The sequence below is a fragment of the Podarcis cretensis genome (assembly GCF_951804945.1).
Source record: "Podarcis cretensis genome assembly, chromosome: 7".
NCBI lineage: Eukaryota > Metazoa > Chordata > Lepidosauria > Squamata > Lacertidae > Podarcis > Podarcis cretensis.
The window spans coordinates 65,878,769-65,902,422 of NC_137176.1; the positions used below are offsets into that span (position 1 = coordinate 65,878,769).

Below are 23,654 nucleotides of genomic sequence, written 5' to 3' on the forward strand. Positions count from 1 at the left end.
GGCACATATGGCAAACAGGACCTGGCACAACACAATTTGATCCAGAAGGCTCAGGCTCTCTAGCTCTCGCTCTCTGGCACTCTATAATCTGGATTATACACATAAATCTGTTTATGTCTAAAGGATCACACCGAGTGCAGGCTAGACGACCTTCAGATCCTTTAACTTTGCATACTGGTCAATACCTGCACTGAAACCCCATGAAACATATTCCATTGTTAACTACATACAGTGAGCAGGCTCAGCAGTCTTTTGTGTGAAATATCATTATTTAAAGAAATGCAGTCATGGGATAAATTCCTACCTTAAACATTTCACAAAGGCAAACATTTTTTCCACTGTTTTGATTACAGAAACCTGCTCCCATCTCAGAATCTAGACTAAATAAGAGACAGATGTGCTCATTGCATGTACTTGTCTGTCCTGAAAGTGCTTTAAATTTATTTGTAGTTTGTTTTGAAATAGATAAACCAGAATATGGATCATGCTGGCTGCAGCTAATTGGCAAATGGAAGTCCAGCCACATATGGTAGGTCACAAGTTTCTCACCCTGGTTTAGCGCGTACTAAAGGATGAGAGCCAAAATGACTGCAATAGAAAAGAATGTAGAACGTGACAGTGCAAACCAGGGTTTCCCAAACTTGGTTCTCCAGCTGTTTTGTACTGCAGTTCCCATCATCCCTCACCACTAGTCCTGCTAGCCAGGGATGATGGGAGTTGTAGTTCAAAAGATGGGAGTGGCCAGGCCTGGTGAAATTTTAATTCCTTACCCCTACGGTTATGATTCGTGGGTTCCCACTTAATTTTATTTTTATTTTAAATGTGATTCGAATTGTATTTTAAACTAATCGTTTGATTTTGTGTTTTTAATGTATTTTATATATTTGGTGTTAGCCGCCCTGAGCCCAGTCTCGGTCGGAGAGAGCAGGGTATAAAAAAATTATTATTATTATTATTATTATTATTATTATTAAACAGCTGGAGACCAGAGTTTGGGAAACCATGGTGTAAACAAACATATATGTGTAAACAAGAATGTAGGTGTGGGTAGAGACAAGCATTGTGGCACTGCATGGTCAATTGTATGACTCCCATATTCCCCCCTGATACAGCAAATCCAGCAATTGCATAAGATACTGCACACAGGGAATGAGGGACAGAGATGGTATGCCCCACGGAGGACCTTAAGGTCCATAAATAGCAACACCTTAGAGGTCCCGGGCCACAAGGAAGTTAGATTAGCCTCAACCAGAGCCAGGGCTTTTTCAACACTGGCTCCAGCCTGGTGGAACGTTCTGCCTCATGAGACCAGGGCCCTGCAGGATCTGATTTCTTTGCCCAGGGCCTGTAAGACAGAGTTGTTCTGCCTGGCCTTTGGCTTGGAGTCAATTTGATTCCCCCCCCCCTTTCTTTTTTCCTTTCTCCTCCTGTGATGAGCCTGCATTTTAATGTTTCAATGTTTCAATGTGGTATTTTAATCTTGTTTTAAGTTGTATTCATTCAACTTGTTTTTATTATTGCTTGTTAGCCGCCCTGAGCCTGGCCTTGGCTGGGGAGGGTGGGGTATAAATAAAATTATTTATTATTTTTATTTTTATTTTTATTATTATTATTATTATTATTATTGGTTTTGACCATGCATTTACTAAGAGCATGTCAAATTCCACCCAGGTTGCAGTAATATCGCTAACTCGGGGGGGGGGGGGGGAGCAGTTCTGAGTTTTCAAAGAAAAGAAAATACCTTCAGCCACGTACTAGGAGGCTGCCAAATTCTGTGTGGCTGCTACAGCAAATGCTTGCTTCCAAGTCGTATTTCTCTCGCTTTGTTTCCTCCTGATGGCTAAGGATATAATCAATACATTTTTATCCTTCCCACGGAACTGTCAGCTCTACAGTGTTAGAAAATGGAACATTTTCTTTTCATATTCAGCTTCCTTTCACACATTGATTTTTCTTCCTGTGCCTGGAACAGAGCAGAAACTTTACATCCCCCCATTTGTTGAAACACAAACAACTCCAGCTTAAATCACTGCTCAAAGCAGCAGCTTATCCAAGTTGAGCGTTTGCTTCCTGACATCAAGACAGGTTTGGGGAATATCAAGTGCTTTGCAAGCATTCCTCAACAGGTAAGAAGGGAACGAAACGCCTACCTTGCAATTCATAAATTTAAGAATTTCTCTTGCAATAACAGATACTGTGAGACATCGGTGGGTGGACAACTTATTTCCTGATATGCGGCATTCAATGGAACCTGGAAGAACCACTAACAGAAACCTACAATATACAATATCTCTATTGTCATTGTCCCATGAAGAACAGCGGGATTGGGTAAGAAAAAGGGCAAAGGATGGTGCTGATTTGATATGGAGAACTTGCCTACTCAAACTCTATCAATCAATGAATACCAGATAAGAATATCTTCAGATTTTGCACCATAGGGCTTTGCCATGCTTCAAAGAAGACCCAAGAAGACTATTTCATTCCTCTCCACAAAGTAGTTTACATAATCCCAGACTCCTCTAAACTGGCTGGATTCCGCCCATCTGCCAGTTACAGACAGGAATACATTTCCCCTCAAATGGTAAATATTACAGTAATAGCTTTAGCAACCAAGTGCAGCAGGAGGATGAAGCTCCTTCAGTAGCTCATCAGATGCAGTTATATTAGTCGAATTAAATTAAGGTCACAGGTTCAAATACAGCTCCCTTCAGCCGACGAATTCTGGGATAAGCATGGCTGGCTCTATATTGCTACAGTAGGTCTGAAAAATGTGTGAGAAAGCTTGTTTCCATTTTAGCTTATTTCTATATACAGCAAGGCTTATCACAATAGCTTTCATTTACTGGAGGTTTGCCTCAATGCAGTTTTAATTGAGTTCTAATCTACCTGTCTCACAGACTGTCCTATACCTACAGCAGTAAGCTTGGAGGTTTTTTTTTTGGGGGGGGGTATTCCTCTGTGAATTACTTAAGCATGGTTTCAGATGGATCTCTCTATTCAGCATGCAAAAGTTTCATTTTTACAGTGTCAAGAAGAAACATTTCAAAGCATGCTGACTAAGAATGAGAGCTGTCCATGGTTTGCCTTTCATCTCTTTGTCTAATAACATTGCATAACCTCTGTCCTTATAATGTGCGGGCTCAGTAAAAACTGGCTTACCTTGCCAGACTGTTGTAATGGTTTTCTAGAGTTTGAATACCACCCAATCAACTAAGTTTTACTCAGAATAGAACTACTGAAATTATGGGACCAAACTTAGTAATGTTCATTTATTTCCATTGGTCTAGGTGGGGTAAAACTTAGTCAACTGCTACTCTGAAGGACTTTGAGCACTTATGAATGCAATACTAAATATTATTTTCAAGGAGCTAGTATTAGTGTGGAGGAAAGAGCAGAAGGGTACAGATTTTTACTACAGGCTATAATGTAACTTAAGTGGGGGTAGGCAAGAAATGAAGATAGGTTTGCTGTGATTTGAGGTTTTCTAACAGCCTATTTCATCAGACGCCATCAAAAGCCAATGAGCTACATTAAGCTGCATCTTGAAATCTTTTGCTGCATCTTCTCCCTGCCCATTAAATATACTATTTATATTCTTTTGCATAGAAGAGGATAAGATCTCCTTCTAATACTCGTGTACTATAAATATAAGGTATAGATGCCTTATCATCTCGCTGGCAAGCACAGAAAGTATAGAGAGCAACCCATCTTACTAGTGAATGCTTCTAAAATAAGAGCAGAGCAGAACTCACAGAGATGATGGACGAGCAGAGTCATATCGACCTGCTATGTGAAAAATAGCCCACATTACAAAATTCCACCCGCAAGTAATGTTTGCACATTCTGAAAAGACTTGCAAGGTAAAACATGATTAGAAAATAACTGTGTGTGCGCATGCACACACAATGTACTATAACTTTGTTTTGCCTCATGTGAGATCAGTATAAACAGTGGCATTAATCGCTGTCATTTATAGCAAATGGTTATTAGTTCAGCCGCATTGAGTAATAAACTGCATATTCCCATCTGCCCATCCAGCAGCTTGAGTGAGCATGCTGAGGCTCTAAGCCATGGGTAGGGAAACTAATGCCCGGGGGCCGGATCCAGCCCAATTGCCTTCTAAATCCGGCCCACGGATGGTCCAGGAATCAGCGTGTTTTTACATGAATAGAATGTGTCCTTTTATTTAAAATGCAGTTCTGGGTTATTTGTGGAGCCTGCCTGGTGTTTTTACATGAGTAGAATGCGTGTTTTTATTTAAAATGCATCTCTGGGTTATTTGTGGGGCATAGGAATTCGTTCATTTTTATTTTTATTTCAAAATATAGTCCGGCCCCCCACAAGGTCTGAGGGACAGTGGACCTGCTGAAAAAGTTTGCTGACTCCTGCTCTAAGTTCTGTGCAAGCACTTTCCCATTTTTTTCCAGTACTGGGGAACGATCCAGACATTTTGCCCATGAAGCATTTTCTGACACTGAAGAGCAGTACTCACACAGCTGCACTGGAGTCCTGTTTGACTTTGGATCACAGCCATACCACACAAAAACAATACACTGTAGCTGCATAAGCAGACGGTTGTAAACAATAATGAGATTCACATAATCATTTATTTATTTATTTAGCGAAAACTTTCTCAGTCTGAAAATGTGAGCCATGGCTTATGCCCTACCACATAAGTAAAGAGAGAAGGGAATGATTATTTTCTTACTATAACCACACCATAAAACTTTTGGTTTTCCTCTTCTAGAAAATTGTATCACCCTATTTTCTTGTGTTTGAGCCACTTCCTCTACTATTTGCAATATCTGTATACTAATCTTCCGTCATAACATTCCTAACCAAAAAGAAACTCAAAATAATATCAGTCAAAACAACATTTTAAACCACAAATCAACCATTTAAAAACAAAACAAAATCCCTGCTGGTTAAACAAGGGCATACCATTAAATTTTCAAATCTGCCAGTAACAAAATAAGGGTGCATTTACTCTCCTCCAAATGGGAAGAACTATACCAACCTGACCTCAAGAGGGAAGGAATTGCCCAGCTTAGAAGCCACTGCAGACAAGACCCTGTTCCTCATTTAAAACAGTATAATGATCTATAGCACTACCAGAACACAGAACAACAAAAAACAGACAAGGTGAATCCAAATCTAAATTGGATCATAACTTTGGTTGGCCAGGTCAATTATCCTTAACCAACTGTTCATCAGCTGTTTCAGTCTCCCGTTATTAACTCAACCTGCTAATTTCAGGAAAAGATCGTCCTTCATTCTGTCTTGCCCTAGGGAGAGACTTGTACTTCTGGTCCATGCCAATTTTACACATTTCCATCCACAAATCCATTCCATCCCATTTTCACATTAACTAATGTCCTAAGAGGGTGGGATCTGAACAAACAGCTAGAATAAGAATCAGGTAGACTATTCCTACCTGGAGGGAAGAGGGGGAGAGCCCTGAATAGCACTCTATTCTTAAGAATAAACATGAAATGTTAATTCCTGGAGCTGTGTATGTGTAAACCAGGAAGGCATAATGAGACTCCCCAGCCCTTTATTATCACAGTATTTTTGAGAACCCAGATACAGAAAACAAAATGTACTGTGACACTCTGAACATATGCAGTTGACACTTGCATTTGAATGAGCAGATACCATTTAGCCACAGACAATGGTCTTTCCTATCACTAATACATATGCTTTAGTTTTTTATTGCTGCATAAAAATGCAATTATAGAACAGCTACATGGGGGAGGGGGATCACCAAAATCAATAACTGAGATAGGCATCTCTGGGCAATAAATTGTAAATCTGCAATAAATGATTAATTAGGCCTTACTATCCCACAGCTGCATTCCCAGTTTGGGAAAATGGAAAATATATTGCACATAAGCAGCATCCACCAAGGGTTTATCTTGCCGCAAGACCATATGGAAGACTGTCCCCATAGATTCTGTATCCTGTAGTGGCATAACATCTGCTGTGCATAGCAACACTTATCTGATGTAATAAGGCCTTCTGTTCTCTGGCATTCTGAGTCATAAAACATTCATTTTTCACCAGCCATAGGTTCATCTCACAGTCCATTCAAGGTGGGTTGAACACAATTAGAACTTCAGCACATATAATCATAATGAACACACGTTTGGCAGTTTTATGATTTCAGGGTGGCCTTTGAACTTCAAGGTGTCTGGAGAGGAGGGAGAATTGCTGCAGAAAAACAGAGGTCTTGCGTCCCAGTGGCTGCTTAGCTCCAAAGAACCTTTTTTTCTAACAAAAGTGGCTGTCAGAATTTTATGACACATATTTGCAAGAACGTGGGTGACACATATTTGCAAGGGATGTGGGTGGCGCTGTGGGTTAAACCACAGAGCCTAGGGCTTGTTGATTAGAAGGTTGGCGGTTCATCTCCCTGCAACGGGGTGAGCTCCTGTTGTTCAGTCCCAGCTCCTGCCAACCTAGCAGTTCGAAAGCATGTCAAAGTGCAAGTAGATAAATAGGTACCGCTCCGGTGGGAAGGTACACGGCGTTCCCGTGCGCTGCTCTACTTCGCCAGAAGCGGCTTAGTCCTGCTGGCCACATGACCCGGAAGCTGTACGCCGGCTCCCTCGGCCAATAAAGTGAGATGAGCGCCACAACCCCAGAGTCGGCCACGACTGGACCTAATGGTCAGAGGTCCCTTTACCTATTTGCAAGAAGCGTTCGGTTCAACTTGAGGGATGCAGTGTCTCAAGAAGTTCACACTATTAAAAAACTTTTGTCCATGTTTGTAAGGCAAGCTAGCCAAAATATTCATTGTATAATCATTGAATTGTAGAGTTGGACGGAATAATAAAGGTCTTCTGGGCCAACCTCCTGCAACGCAGGAATCTTTTTGCCCAGCATGGGGCTCAAACCCACAACCCTGAGATTGTGAGTCTCAAGCTCTACCAACTGAGCTATCCCACATAGTTTACATGCTTCATGATGCCTTGACTACCCTTGCTCTGGGGCCTAATGGATACACCACCAGGAGCCTTCCCTGAACGTAGTGCCCCAAAGTACATTTGGATTCAAGGACAATGAAAGAGGTGGTGATGGAAATCATTGATTGGAGCAGTATGACACTGTGAGTCATTGAAAATTGGGATCAGGACTCCAAAGGTGTTTGGACCCAAGTTGTAAAGAGCTTGGGAGTTGGAATTTCTGCAAAAGTAGAAGTGAAATGACAAGCTGTGCACAGACTCCAATGGCTGCACTGGAGTAGGTTAGAATCAGGGCAATTGACTGTCTATGACTTGACTGCTATTTAATTTTCTATGAAACAACCAAAAAAGCCCTTTTGAGGGTAGCAGGAGGACATTTAGTTACGGAGAGAGATGGAGAGTTCATTTCAGAAAGTCATGTACTGCCATATATATATATATATATATATATATATGGTATTTTATATTTCCTTCATCTGTTTGGTTAGATTTTGTTTTAAAGAAAAATTGTAAAATTCCAGTGCTGGCCCCAGTTTCAGGACAAATGCCAAGGAGAACTGTTCAGTCTGGTGAAAAGTATTCACACATACTCATATTAACATTGCATGGTGAGCCAGAAATAAAGGATTACAACAGTTTAGAATTTGATGCCGCTGTTGTGAAATAGTGATGAACTAACTTAGTGGTGGCGATTTCATTGTAAATTAGCCCAAGTCTTTATCTTCATTTCCATTGTTCTAAATTGGTGCTTTAAATACTTGACCATTATTTCAAAATATTGGATGGGTCCACTGATAATCATAGGGGAGGATGTGTGAGGAGAGAGCACATGGCCCTTATTTTCACATTCATACACTTTTTCTGAAGATAATCAACAGATCAGTTAACGGACTGGGGCACTCTGCTGGGAGAACTAGTAGGGCATAGGAACCTACAGCTGTATCGTCGAAGACAGGCAAACACAGGGGTAAGAAAGGCAAGTTTATTCAGGAAAAGAGGCATACACTCAACTCTCTGACTTTGGATTATTGGCATTCACCCATTTCCTTGAAAGCAACGGAACCTATTCCAGAAATTTTCAGTGTTTTTCCCAAGGATACAGCAAGGCCTAATGAAACCGTAGCAATAGCCATTTTCATCGCCACTAGGTATTTTTTCACCAGGAAAGAGAAGAGGGCAGCTATGGTGGCTGGGAGAACTAGTGTAGGAACCGTGCCAAACTAGTTATGATCTGAGTTTGAATGTCACTTGTAATTATACAGTGGTACCTTGAGTTACAAATGCCTCAGGTTACAAATGCTTCAGGTTACAAACTCCGCTAACCTGGAAGAGTTACCTTGAGTTGAGAACTTTGCCCCAGGATGAGAACGGAAATCATGTGCTGGCAGCGCAGCGGCAGCAAGAGGCCCCATTAGCGGAAACATGCCTCTAGTTAAGAACAGTTTCAGGTTAAGAACAGACCTCCGGAACGAATTAAGTTCGTAACTAGAGGTACCACTGTATTCCAAACCCTCCAATTCTACTACTTTGCAAATCTCAGAGACCTGCTTCCCTTGCCTTGCCTAGAATCATAGAACTGTAGAGTTGGAAGGGACCACAAAGATCATCTATTCCAACCCCGTGCAATGCAAGAATATTTTACCCAATGTGGGTCTTGAACCCACAACCCAGAGGCTGAGAGTCTAATGCTCTACCAACTGAGCTGTCCTAATGCTAGCATGTCAGCCAAGAGGTGCACCTCATAAGTTGCCTGCCCAACATTTGTAGAAATGAGTTTAGGAATTACAGTGCAAAAGGAAGCTTTAAAAACATAGGGATAAAGTTTCAAGGGGGATATATAATGTATTGTATATGAGAAACAGTATGTGGTCACATAATTAAAGACAAAGTGAATATGTGAAAGAGGTTGATATTAATTAAAGTCAAGCCTGACCTTGTATGCTTAGCTGTGGACCATGTAGTATAATTTACAGGAAAAAATAATTCCTGCAGAAAAATATATATTAGACAGTACTCGCAGTTACCAGAATGTCTGGTCACTTACCAGACAAAAAGAAAACACCACATTCACTACTGGAATTACAGAAGTGAATATCGTTTTAAAGAGGTGTGGAGTACTAAATACCTTACTTCAGCCATACAGCTTACTGCAGGCCACTCAACTGTCATGTTCAAATAATATGGCTGGCCTACCTTACAGGGTTATGGTAAGAGTTGCTGAAAGAATGACTATAAAGCTTTTCAAACACTCAAACGAAGTTCCATGTTTAATTATTTTAAAAACAACCTAAAACACATCTACCCTCAAAGGGCTTGGAGGGAGTGGGAAATCCTATTAGTCTAGACTGGCCACAATCTTCAGAAGCAACTCAGCTTCATTTAAATAAACATTAACATCTTTATTGATAAAGAACAATTAATGTGATGAAGGAATGATATAGTGGATTGTATAAAATAGCAGTATATAATAAGGAGGCAACAAATCAGAAATGGAAGTTGAGGGAAGTCCAGGAGGGAGGAGGTGATGATGTGTAATATGTATGTTATTGATATGACATGTTTGTAATTATAGAAAAGAAAATAAATTAAAAAGTATTTTTTTAAAGAAGAAGCAACTCAGCTTCCTCGTGCTATCACATTGTGAATTGTCAGCTAAACCATCATTTTGCTCCAGATACAACATTGTCACAATATTCAAGGCTCCTCATTAGCTACAGCAGAAATCCAGCCGTTATAGAGTAAGCAAAGCAAATTATAAACATACCATAAAATATTTTATTCTGGTTCTTCTGAGCAGGGACAATATATACACTCACTGTATGTAAAACATGCTAGAAGAAATCAATGAACTCAAACCACATTTTTACAATAAATACAATTTCTCCCCCCTCTCCTTTTCCCCCTTTTTTAACAGAAGTGCAGTAGGATACTAGGCCATTAGGCCAAACCACCTAGAGAGTTTACAGAATACGCTTGAAGATTTTCAAAGAGGATATCCTCTTTAGGGTGGAGCAGGGACTGGATATCCCACACTGGATCTCTTCCAATTTCATGACTGTATAATAACTCTCAGCTTGCAAGGATTGGCAATTTACAGCCTGCAAGATTTTGTGTGATCAGAGGTCCGAGAAGGACACACAGAATGCAAGAGACACACATTTAGTGCATGAGAACAGATGCAAACACTGAGCACAGGCTTTTCATGGCTTTCTGTACTATCTCAGCTATTGGGATGGGGAAAGTTACTTGTCCGAAAGTCTTTTCCAAGTCAAGTGTCCCTTATGTAAATTTCATTTTTCCAGCCCATTCATTTGAATGCAAAACAAACACAATGCAAATAGGGAAAAAATAATCAATTATGTATCATTTGCAAACTGAAAGCAACAACAACAGTGAATACCAATTATATTCACTGTATTTATTTCCATTCTGGACCTTGATGAATAAGCAAAAATTGGCAATTCCCATTTCCATTGGAATTCTCTGATATCTCTAGTATGAAGTCGGGCACTTACACAGAGGTGTGAGTTATTTTAACTAGCAAGCTACCTGCTGAGTCAAATTCAGATTAAATTTCTTCCCTAGTTAATATAAATGACAGTTGGATGACTTTCAAAGTCCACTTACTATTCATCAAGGAGCATTTCATACAACTGAAGCCCCTTTTTAGAAGCAAACCATTCTGCTGGTAAGTGAGGGGGGAAATGGAAGGTTCTGGAAGACTGCAAAATTGGTCCATCTCTGAGACAAGCATAAATTTGGGCAGTGACCTCCATTGCATGATACCATGAAAAAGAGAGAATCAATGCTGAAGACATTTTCAAAATGTGGTGGGCCACTGAATCTTCTTCTGTACCCTTGAGACTTTTGTCTCTCCTTGCACACAAATATCAAAGATGCTATGGGATCATTGTTTTAACTGGGCCAGGATGATGTGGAACTGGCAGAATAATTTACTGGTTTGCCAGGCCAGTCCACAACTTCCCAAGCTTCAAAAAGCTTCTGTTCAGAACCTCCTTCATATACAGCAATCAACTGAGTGATGAGAACCCACCATTATATTTGCCTTTGAATACAGTAGTTACATTTAAAGGGGTATTTCAAATTGTGCAATCACTACTCATAGCAAGGAGATACATTGTGCACTATAGCACAAGCAACAGAATGTTTTTGAGAATGAAAAACTTGGTTTGAAATAGACACATGAGTTAAAAAGGTAAAGGTAAAGGTACCCCTGCCCGTACGGGCCAGTCTTGACAGACTCTGGGGTTGTGCGCCCATCTCACTCAAGAGGCCGGGGGCCAGCGCTGTCCGGAGACACTTCTGGGTCACGTGGCCAGCGTGACATCGCTGCTCTGGCGAGCCAGAGTCGCACACGGAAACGCCGTTTACCTTCCCGCTGGTAAGCGGTCCCTATTTATCTACTTGCACCCGGAGGTGCTTTCGAACTGCTAGGTTGGCAGGCGCTGGGACCGAGCAGCGGGAGCGCACCCCGCCGCAGGGATTCGAACCGCCGACCTTTCGATCGGCAAGCCCTAGGCGCTGAGGCTTTAACCCACAGCGCCACCTGCGTCCCATGAGTTATTGGGGTTCAAATATCTAAAGGGCTGTCACATTATTATTATGAAAGATGGAGAAAGCTGGTTTTCTCCTACTCTGGAGGGGAGCACTCGAATCAATGGCTTCAAGTTACAATATTCCAAACTTTTTGACTGTAAGAGTGGAACAGTCCCTCAGCAAGTTGTGGACTCTCCTTCATTGGTTGATAAGCAGAGATTGCCATGAATGCTTTAGTTGAGATTCCTGCATTGCAAGGGTTTGGACTAGGTGACCCTTGGAGTCCATTTCAGTTCTACAACTCTCTGACTCTACGGCTCTAAATCAAAAACTTCCTGCCAAAAGCACACTCAAAAGGCTTTTGTGCGCCGAGTAGGATTGTTTATTCCTTTCCTTTATACAGGAAATATAATCAGTATTTTTGAAGCTGAAAAGTGTTTACTTAATCTACAGCTAACACAAAATATGTCTGCTGTGGTAAAAGAAAAGAGTGTTGTGCGCCTTAACAGAAACAGCTCATTCAACTTTAATTGAAAACTAAAGATATATAAACCTTGCAAATTCTATTTCATTACTTCTTTCTGTTCCCGGTCCAAACCATTTGGGTTATGAACATCAGCCGAACAAAGGGGGGTGGGCAGAGAAAATGCGGCAACTTGGTGGTATCAGCCTTCCTTACTAGAGTATTTGTATTTTAAAGGTGTCCAATGAGCGTTTTAGAGTCACTCATCTTATTTTCTGCACATTTAGTCCTGAGTACTCATTTCCACTCCAGCAAGGTAAGTGTCCTGTATCTTATTATTATCCATCTTTTAGACTTTAAAATTTAGAGTGCTCACTACATTAAGTAGTTCTACTAGCTTCAGGTGGGATGTGTCCCAAAAACAGATAGACACCGTTTTTCCAGACTTTGAAATGGAAAGAAGTCAAAATTCCCAGAAGCTGGTCAACTGAGGTTCTAAAAATATGATAGCTCCTTTAAAGGCAAGTAGCACTGGGTAGTAGTATCACAGTAAGTAGCATTGTGGCAGGGCTGGCAGCTAAATATTGCATATTTGTCTCCTACCCCCTCAAAAAAATGGAATAAGCATGTTGGGCTCCTTTAAGAGGAAGGGAAGAATATAAAAAATAAAACACAAATGTGAAATATATTCCAGCTCAGCCCACTCTTGCTGCAGGCAGCGACCTGTGCATCATTTGGGATCTGGAGTATTCCGCCTGGAGGAAGGCCAACACAGCTCAACTGGGAGACAACCTGATATATTTGGAATGCTGCCATTATTGCAACATATACAGTATAAGGAAAGGTTTATTAATATTTTGGTGGGTTTTCAAGCAAAAGTATTGAAATTATTATTAATTCCGCAATGAAAACTCAGGCACAAAGCCACACAAAACGCAAGTGTAGATTTCACGGTGAATTTTTCAGCTGCTGTGCAAGCCTGACTCTGCAGCTGAAAACTGAACAACAGTTCGGTCTTGCCCTCCCCCATGCTTCAGGGGAGTTGTCCATCTTTTACCCAAAAAAATGCTCTGCAAACATTTGTGTATTTATTCACAAAGCAAAACCTACCAAAAATGCAAAACTGCTCTGGTAATTGAGGGCAGGCATCTTGGCACCATCACGGGGACATTCAATCAGTACCATGTGTGTTCCTAGACGTGGGAATCACCAATCCACAGTGCCTCTGTCTTCCCCAGGTTCAAGGACAGCAGAAGCTTTTGTGGACTCAAGCCAGCCGCAAGGATGGCAGATGCTTAAAGCAGAAGTATGTGGGTGTCATTCCACATGGGAGGCTGAGACGGTCTCCAACTCATCTCACATGCAAACACAGCCCCCGTCCACACACCTTATTTTTCTGGAACATGAGAGTCTTATGCTGGTGCAGTTCATTCAGACCAAACCATTTATTTATTTGTACATTTACAGAAATTGCATCCTGACCTTACGAGTTGCGGCAAGAGCTGTTCAACAATAAAATGGACTACAGTGGTACCTCTGGTTACATACGCTTCAGGTTACAGACTCCACTAACCCAGAAATAGTGCTTCAGGTTAAGAACTTTGCTTCAGGATGAGAACAGAAATCGGGCTCCGGTGGCGCGGCGGCAGCAGGAGGCCCCATTAGCTAAAGTGGTGCTTCAGGTTAAGAACAGTTTCAGGTTAAGTACGGAGCTCCGGAACGAATTAAGTACTTAACCTGAGGTACCACTGTACCTCATAAAGTGGTGGGCTCTCCTTCATTGAAGGTTTTTAAACAGAGCTTTGGTGGCCATCTGTCGGGAATTATCTGGGATAGCTCAGTTGGTATAGCATGAGAATCATGGGTTTGAGCTCCATGTTGGGCAAAAGATTCCTGCAATGCTGCAAGGGATTGGACTTGATGACTCTCGTGGCCCCTTCCAACTCCATGATTCTATTAAGATTCCTGCTTGGCAGGGGGTTGGACTAGATGGCCCTTGTGGTCCCTTCCAACCCTACATTTTTATGATTCTAAGTATTTCTACTCCCACAGTAACTACAGTTTGTAACATGGAATGACAAACTGCTTTGTTTGCGTGCTCTCCCCGCAAGCAGCTAGCCCACCACTGACATAACATACAACTCAGCCTTCATCACCCAACAATCTCTCTAGCAAAATCCCCAGTTGCTTCATAACAATAAAGTATCCAATGCACACAGAAAAGAGTGCGGACAGTCTACCACCAGTCCAGCCTCCATTTCTACAATGCACAGAATTCTTCCCATCTTTACTTAGTATAATTGCTAACTATGGAAACATATAAAATGATAAAACAGAACAAAACAAAACAAAACAAAACAAAAACACTGAAATTGTTGCAGGGTAATTGTTGGGCTCCAAAGTGACTGGCAAGTCATTAAATGAACAAAATGTTTCCTTCTGCTTCTCCTCACGGGCAAAATAAGAAGATCCTAGGCCAAAGTGAAAAAGAAAAAAAAAAACGCAAAGCCTTCATAAAAGCAAACTGATCCTGCTGGCTAGCTGTTGCGAACCCCTGGGCTCATCAGCCTAAGCTACTGATGTCACCTTACCGCTCTCCTCAGCCACTCAGCGGGAGCCTGTTGCTATATTTTTCTCCAGCGCAGCTAAATAATTCATCAGGGCACGGTGCTTTGTGAACAGGCCAGATTGCAGGCATCAGGCCAACACCAAGGTCGCCATGGAGACATGCAAGCACCAGCCTCCTCCTATCCTGCCCTGACAACGTGAGGCACGCAGACTATAATAGCACAGCCATACAGGTTACCAAGATGAATGGATCTTCTTCTTTTCATCTAAATGAGATGTGCAATATGCAACAGGGTCTCCACTGCTTCCTTTCCAAGGACTTTGCACCCAGTCCAAACAATTTGTGAAGCACTGTTTGTATCCACACTGGAACTGTTTTGTGGAAGACTTAGGCAGCCATCCTGACTTACAGTGGTACCTTGGGTTAAGAGCTTAATTTGTTCCGGAGGTCTGTTCTTAACCTGAAACTGTTCTTAACCTGAAGCACCACTTTAGCTAATGGGGCCTCCCGCTGCTCCCGCACCGCCGGAGCACAATTTCTGTTCTCATCCTGAAGCAAAGTTATAATAATAAAAAGAATTTATTATTTATACCCCGCCCATCTGGCTGGGCTTCCCCAGCCACTCTGGGCGGCTTCCAAAAAAAAAATAAAAAAATACTGTAATACATCAAACATTAAAAGCTTTCCTAAACAGGGCTGCCTTCAGATGTCTTCTAAAAGTCTGGTAGTTGTTCTCTTTGACATCTGGTGGGAGGGTGTTCCACAGGGCAGGCGCCACTACTGAGAAGGCCCTCTGCCTGGTTCCCTGTAACTTGGCTTCTCGCAGTGAGGGAACCGCCAGAAGGCCCTCGGTGCTGGACCTCAGTGTCCGGGTAGAACGATGGGGGTGGAGACGCTCCTTCAGATATACTGGACCAAGGCCATTTAGGGCTTTAAAGATCAGCACCAACACTTTGAATTGTGCTCGGAAACGTTCTTAATCCGAGGTACTATTTCTGGGTTAGCGGAGTCTGTAACCTGAAGCGTCTGTAACCTGAAGTGTATGTAACCCGAGGTACCACTGTACTTGGGAGCAAACTTCATTGAATTCAGCAGGGCTCATTTCTGACTAGACACGTATAGGACTGTACTGTTAACGGCTCTTTGGGAAAGGCCTTTTGGCACAGGGACCTCCAGAACAAAATGGGTCAAACCATCATAAAGGACAGCAAAGCAGGGAAAGCATTTAAAATCCCTAAGCTAAATAAATATTCCTAGTACTGATTAAATACTAGGCACAAGTTTCACTAATAAGACAACAAAAGGGGAAAAAAATGTTACAGGAACTTGCATATAGATTTTCAGCTTTCCTGAGCGAAATAGCTGCATATTTTAATCACCAATTGCCTACCCTGGTGGTGTCTTCTTTTCATTTTTTAAAAATTTGATGAGTTGGGTGGGTGCAGGGGACAGAGAAGAAAATGGGAAGTCAGCTGGGCTGCAACACAGCCTATGTAGCTGTAAATTAAAAAAAGCACAAAACCACTGGGAAGATCAATGGTGGAATACATGCTTTCCATGCCAAAAGACCTCAGATTCAATTCCTAACAAGGCTCAGAAAGATTCTTGTCTGAAATCCTGGAGAGCCACTACCAATATTGAGCTAGATGGACCAATAGACGGACCCACTATAAGGCAGCTTCCTGTAAGGTTACTAAAAGAAACGCCATGGTGCATTTGTAGCAGCACAACTGGACACTTTCATATGCCCCGGCTGCAACAAAACATGTCACTCTCGTTTTGGTCTCTACAGCCACAGCAGATGCTGCAACTTCCAACAATTTGACTTCACTTTCAAAGGTGCACTCCTCCATTGTCTCCCTAGACAGACAGATGCCAACGACAACTGTTTTCAGTATTCCAGGTGAATCTCACCCATATACATTATAATGAAGCTGAATATGTTACTAAACTCAATGAAGAATCCTGATTAAACCCAAGACTGAAAAGTGGCTGCATGACTCTACAACCTGATTCCTGCTTTAGTATTAATTATAATCTGGGTCATAAGAGATCAATTTACACACTATTAACAGCCCAGTGGATTACCTTACAACCAGGCATATATATAACATGATTGCAGCCTATATGCACTACTTTTTGTATTTATTTCTATCTTGCCTTTTCTCCTTACTGGGACTCTAGGAAGCTTATAAGATTGCACCTCATTGGACACAGCAGACTTGCACCCCAGTAAATACAGTACACCGAGCATTGAACTGCACATGAATTTTTGGTTTCATGCAAGCAAGTAATCATGATTAAACTTCTCTCCATCAGATTTCAATACTATGCATCCAAGTGACTTTAATAAGACTAGTATTATTGCAGGTATTTAAAACCTGGGCTATACTTTCCAGGAGGAGAAATTATTTACAACACTGAAAATGGAAATTGCACCAGCAAATCTTCTGAAATTTGTACATTCGCCCTTCACTTTATTCCCCCAGAGGTTAAGAATGGATAGCATATAGAAGAATGGGTTCCCCTCCCCTTCATCTCTTTTTAAGCACTGCTATAAATGCCTCTTCTGAAGTAGTCATGGTTGATTAAACTACAACTTAATTTTTTACCCTACAGTCTTTCTTCCCCTCAAGCGAGATATCATTTTCTTTACATGAAATTGCTTTCCAGGCATCTCTTGACAACCTCTACCGCCCTTATAAAGAAAACCTCAAGTACATAGGCAGTGGCTGTCTTTAAGAAATTAAGCCAATATTTCTGTACTTTTTTTCTGAGATGCTAATATGTAGTTTCAATCACACTACCCTATAGCACTAGTAAGCAGATGACAGAAGATGGGACCTTTGGTACAAATGCACTGATCGCTGCACAGAGATGGGATCTCTCTGCAGCCTTGTGCTCCACTCTCAAAGCACAAGTTCTTAATTATTTTCAGTCACTTAAAATTAGAATTGGCTCTCTGCACTCTACTATTACATTTTACCTATCTATGGTGCATACATATTGGCACCTGATGCCAACAGTCAGTGCTGTCCAGTGGCACTGACAAAACCCTTCTTTGCATCATAGGCAAACTTCTCATTTAGCCATGGTATAAGAAAGGGTCCGTCCCCTCCAGATTTGGACTCCTGGGTTGGAAAGCTCTTTTGTCTAAGATAGTCCATTTGTCCTTATCCCATTGCCGCTTCTAATAAATCAATTGCTGGCATGCCCAAAAAGGATTTAGGTAAGGCATTTAGCCTCACATCCCTCCCCATGATCAATACACTGAATTACCTCATGGTAAGATTTACAGTGTTTTACAAAACACTGTGAAAATAAACAAATCAGCAAGTTCTCTATAAATGCTAAGTGTTGTCATAATCATCACTGTAACGCCTTCCGATCAGAAGCTTTCTCCAAATTCCTAAGCTCTTCAAAATTACCAAAGTTTAAAATAAGTTTTGAAAAATTCAGTGTAAAAAAACCAGCAGTATTAATATTTACGTCTGGTTGGCTTGTCTAACCATAAGAGTTTTTAGCAGGTGTTAAAAAGGGTATATGCAATGAGGAACCCTCAATGTCCATGGCAAAACATATATGTGTGTTTGATAATAAGAGCCTACAGGATCAGAGTCACACAACTCCTATGAAAAAGGTATTCTCACATATATTATTTACTCTTGGGAAGCAGCGCTCAGGAGAATCTTGAAACAGGGCAGCCAACTGAAGTTTTTCTCTTTATTGTTTTAGTGTCATTGACACAGAACATTATACCTCCAGCACTAAAATTTGCCAAAACAAATGGAAGCATCAACAAACTCAACTGATAGAAAATCTGTCTTTAAAAAATTCCTCCAAAGCTGCTGTTTGCAGCTTTTGAGGGTAGATTTGAAAAAGTTAAGTAGCTGGGACAAGGCTGCTGTGCTATATGCACTTACCTAGGAGTAAGCAGCAATAAATGCAGTGGGTAGATATGCATAGAGTTGCACTGGGTAGATATGCATAAGGTTGTGCAGAAAATGATCATTCCCGCAGCACAAAGATCCTGATCTCATCTTGGGGAGGAGGGGAATAGATTATTAACTCTTTTTTTAAAAAGCCCACTATGATTGTGCTCACTGATCTCCAGCATCACTTCAAGCTTGGCCCTCAATGGAGGATATTCCAATGGCCTTGTTAAGACTTTCAGTCTGAAAGCAAGATAGAAATGTAAGTAAACATAAATAAAATATAAGGCACTACACGGTTATTACTGGCAGAAGATGGTTCTGTTCAAACCATTTTTCTCTCAAGCAAAATCATGTCAGACTCTTATTTCTCAAAATGGGGAAAGACAGCCTCTCTTAAAACACCATTATTTCAGCAGCATGAGTTTTCATTAAACCATCCTCGTGAGTTGTAGTCAATGATAGTGCAGGAACAAAGGGCACTACCTGGTCACCTGTAGGCCAAACCTAGACTCCAAAGGGGCATTACTGACCCCTTAAGTCTGCATACTCAAAATTCTCCCTCTACTTTTCCTTTCCAGGAGCAAACATTTGGGGCAGTTGGAACAGGGCCAAGAAAGCAAAGGTTAAATAGAAAACCACTATAGTATCAGCGAAAGGGAACCAGGACATTGCCTCTTTGTGCGTGCAAAAGTCTGAGCATTGGGATAGGAGAGGAATTTTATTCAGTTTGCATGTCAAGATGAACCAACCTAATTGTCACTTTCCAAAACAGTGCAAGAACTGAAACACAGCCATCCTTAGAAATTCACATTTCTTCAAATTTTGCAATGCAGTTTTCCAGCCAAATACTACTACATATACTGGAGTAAAGAGTTCATAAACATGCTATAACAACATTTAAAAGTTGCATTATTTTGAGAAGAAACTGTTTTGCAAAAATGTGTTATTAGGCAAAATTGTACACAAATATGTCTATTAGCAGAAATCTGGATCAAAATGCAGATGAATTTTCATGGTAAATTGGTGTGGAAATGAGGAGAACTGAACTTAAGAATGATAGAATGAGAAACTGAAACAGAGAGATATGCATATACCCAGCTGTGTATGCCTTGAAAATTCAGACAAGAGTTTTTATTTGCTGGTTATTAGCACTGACACATTATACATATCTTTCAGGATTTTTAATAATGCAGTAGGAAAATAAGGATGTATAGTGAAGCATTAGCAATAAAAAGGCAATGAATGTAATTACAAATGGGAACAAAGGATGGTGCATAAAATTTTAGCCCCAACCCTTCTGTCCTCAGTATAACAAAAGAAAATCAGAAACACTTTTAAATGCCCTTGATTGCAAAGCACTTATCAAGTGCAGAAAAGACCAAGCAAGTTCATGAAGAGATTCAGACTTCAGAGGCATATTTACATTTCTTGCACATTACTGATCTAATGAACAAGAAAGAAACCGAACATTCATCTCAATTTCAAAAAGACCGTTGAATATTTTTCCACACAACGTATTTCCCTTTACAAGGTCAGACAGGATGTGTGAGACTGACAAAAATTGTTCACACAAGGTTAGAATGAAGTTTACGGGAGGAAAAAGGGTGACCAAAACAGAAACACAGTCCTGCAAGAATAGAATAAGGCATTAATAAATGCCAAGCGACAGGCCTGACTGGGTTTTATTTCTGGGCTATTTTATTGCACCTCCCAGTTCCTGCTGGGGGTGGAAATAAACCACAATCTCTGCCTTAGTATTATGCCCAAACCAGAGACCATGATTTATTTTGCTCCAATCAAGCAAGATTAGTAAGCCAAGAACAAACTGTGACTACAGATCATAGCTATTCAGGAGTAAAACAAGCCATGATCCTGGTTCAGATGTAATATTAATCCAGGGATCAGAGTTTGTTTTCCACAAGCATGAGCTGGGAAGAGTGGAATAGAGCAAAACAGGAGTAATTCAATCACGTGTGGTAAGCCATAGGTTATGACATGCAAAGGAAGTCAGCCAGAGCTCAGCTGCAATCGTTCCTACCCATAAGGATAATGTGGCAATTCCCCACACTGAGATGTTAAGGGTTGAATATGCCCCAGGTACTTAGATGGATGACCTAAATTATGGGCAAATATATAAAAATCAAAGGAGTTGTTGGCGTGCTCAATGAGAGAATAAAGTACATCATCTCTGCAGCATACACCTATTCTTGTTCCTACTGGCTGTTGAAAAGAGTGCTCTTCAGACTCAAACCTCTACTCCTCACATGGTGGTGTCAAATACTAGCATGCACCACAGGATGGTAAGCTTTGAGATTGTTGATGCTTAGCTTTTGAATTTCCCCCCACCCCCAGAAGTCTTGCAAATTATACCATTGTAGTCTTTAAAAGTCAGCCCTCTGAAAAACAGCATGCAAAAGCACTCAAAGGAAGCCCTTTGGCCTTTCAAAGCAGCAACTTTTAATAGCAGCAGGAATAATGCACAAGGAGAACAAAGCAAAATATTTTGATGCAGACAACAGACTGGAGCAGAGATGAGGCTGTCATTGAGTGGCCAGGAATTAATAACTGTGCCTAAAAGGATCCCTTCATTTAAGTATTTATATTAGCTTTAGTAAAGAACCTTTTTGAATGTTTTAATGCCAACCATGGCTTATTGCCTCTACCCTGGTTAAGATCCCAAGTGTACCTCCAAATCAGGGTTTAGTGTGTTATGCTAAGTATATCAAGTACACCACTTCTGTAGACACACCAGTGAAATCTGCTTGTCACTTTGCAATCAGAGAGCTGGAAAAACTGCCATACAGTGCAACCCTCAGCATGTTTCCTCAGAAATAAGTCCTTCTGCCTTCAGTGGGACATAATTCCAGATAACTGTGATGACTATCACTCAACATCCAAAACACCAAAGTGCTGCACCAACAAGTACAAAATGACCCCTCTGCAGCACCACAAATCCAACTCAATGGTGTATCGTTGGAAAATGTTGATCACTTCTCCTACCTAGGAAGTTATCTTTCTACAAGGGCCAACATTGATGCCAAAATCCAGCATTGCCTGAGAGCCAGTATGGTGTACAGTGGTGCCCCGCAAGACGAATGCCTCGCAAGACAAAAAACCCACTAGACGAAAGGGTTTTCTGTTTTGGAGGTGCTTTGCAAAGTCCATGACACCTTTGGTAAAGGCTGTTCTCCAACTGGAGCACTCGCAGGCCAGTGTTTCCCAGTTGTCGGTGTTTATACTACATTTTTTTTAAGATTTGCCTTGAGAGAGTCTTCAAACCTCTTTTTTTGACCACCAGCAGCATGTTTTCCATTTTTAATTTTGGAATAGAGTAGTTGCTTTGGAAGATAATCATCAGGCATCCGCACAACATGACCAGTCCAACAAAGTTGATGTTGAAGAATCATTGCTTCAACACTGGTGATCTTTGCTTTTTCCAGTGCTCTGATATTAGTTCACCTGTGTTCCCAAGTGATGTGTAAATTTTTTTGAAGGCACCGTTGATGGAATCTTTTGAAGTGCTGGAGATGGCGTTTATAAGTGGTCCATTTTTCACAAGCATATAGTAAGGTTGGTAGTACAATAGCTTTGTAAACAAGCATTTTGGTTTCCCTGCGAATGTCCCAGTCCTCAAACACTCTGCACTTCAGTCGGGAGAAAGCTGCACTCGCAGAGAAAAAGAAGAAGAAGAGTTTGGATTTGATATCCTGCTTTATCACAACCCGAAGGAGTCTCAAAGCAGCTAACATTCTCCTTTCCCTTCCTCCCCCACAACAAACACTCTGTGAGCTGAGTGGGGTTAAGAGACTTCAGAGAAGTGTGACTAGCCCAAGGTCACCCAGCAGCTGCAAGTGGAGGAGCGGAGATGCGAACCCGGTTCCCCAGATTACAAGTCTACTGCTCTTAACCACTACAGTGGTGCCTCGCAAGACGAAAAGAATCCGTTCCGCAATTCTCTTCGTCTAGCGGTTTTTTCGTCTTGCGAAGCAAGCCCATTGACGGCTTAGCGGATTAGCGCTATTAGCGGCTTAGCGGCTTTTAGCGGCTTTTAGCGGCTTATCAGCTTAGCGGATAAGCAGATAAGTGGCTTAGCGGCTTAGAAAAAGGGGGGGAGGAAAAAAAGTCGGAAAAACTCGCAAGACATTTCGTCTTGCGAAGCAAGCCCATAGGGAAATTCGTTTTGAAGACACTTGAATTCAGGATGCGAGGGAGAAACGTGCTAGGAGGAAGGCACACTTGGCAAATCCACACCATGATCAACTCTCACCCAGAAACCCATGTCCCCACTGTGGAAGGACGTGTGGGTCCAGAATTGGCCTCCACAGTCACTTATTGTTAAAACCGTGTTTATGGAAGACAATCTTACTTGCCTACGAGTGATTGCCAAAGAAGAAATCCAGATAACTGTGATGAGTATTGCAGACTGAATCAGCATTTGTTTTTCAGGCTAATAACAAAAATTATATACTGCTGCCTCAACCAGAGTTGTTCTTCACAATCAGGGTTCTAATACCCTGGGATTCATTCCATGGTTTGTTAGCAACTTGAATGGCTTTAAGTACATAGGGCATCTTGTTTCAGTTGAAAGAAAAAAATAAAAATAATGACTGAGCCCTTACGCCCTTTGGAGTGCTATTAGTCGTCCCCTGCATTACAGATGCACAACGCACCTCAATTAGAAGCTAGGCCTTTGATGTTCTTGTTCAGTGGAAGTTGGTCCAACAGGGCAAATGGGGAACTGCCCACCAACTTCAGTCTGACCTCAGCCAGTTCCCATCTGCCTACCTTCTTACTTACATCCAGTCCAGGGAGTGGCCCTGGCTGCCAGCTTCCTCCTCCTTAGTCTCAGTTTTGCCCTTGTAGAACTCAGCAGGGAGGAGGAAGGGGGCAGAAGTAGAATGTGATGACTCCATTTGTCTTTGTCTCTGGCTCCATCTACTATTGGGTTCCATGCCTTTTGCCCCACCAGTCCCAATGGACACCAGCCATCACTGTCACCAGTCTATACCATGGAATACTCTTCTAGCAGAGATTTGACAGGCTTCCTCATTACTAACTTTCAGATTTGTCTTGAAGACCTTTCCATGCCAACAGGCCTAATTTCCCAAAGATGAGCCTGACATTTTTATAATTATTTTGTATTGATGTTATGGTGTTTTATGTTC

General features: G+C 41.4%; 1 protein-coding gene and 2 long non-coding RNA genes across 5 annotated transcripts in view; 1 reads left to right on the forward strand and 2 right to left on the reverse strand.

Annotated features, from left to right (window-relative positions):
- Positions 1 to 23,654, reverse strand: part of LOC307219798 — a 423,907-nt gene that overhangs the window by 338,323 nt on the left and 61,930 nt on the right. The window lies entirely within an intron of this gene.
- The window catches only part of MMP16 (matrix metallopeptidase 16), a 170,613-nt gene that overhangs the window by 132,091 nt on the left and 14,868 nt on the right, over positions 1 to 23,654 (reverse strand). The gene's annotated exons all lie outside the window — the stretch shown is intronic.
- Positions 6,053 to 13,299, forward strand: LOC307219780. 2 transcript variants are annotated; one of them, XR_013840550.1, is made up of 3 exons: positions 6,053 to 6,092; positions 12,223 to 12,301; positions 13,224 to 13,299. It is a non-coding gene; the product is annotated as an uncharacterized lncRNA (long non-coding RNA). The 2 variants fall into 2 exon arrangements; XR_013840551.1 differs by lacking the exon at positions 6,053 to 6,092 and adding an exon at positions 9,472 to 9,703.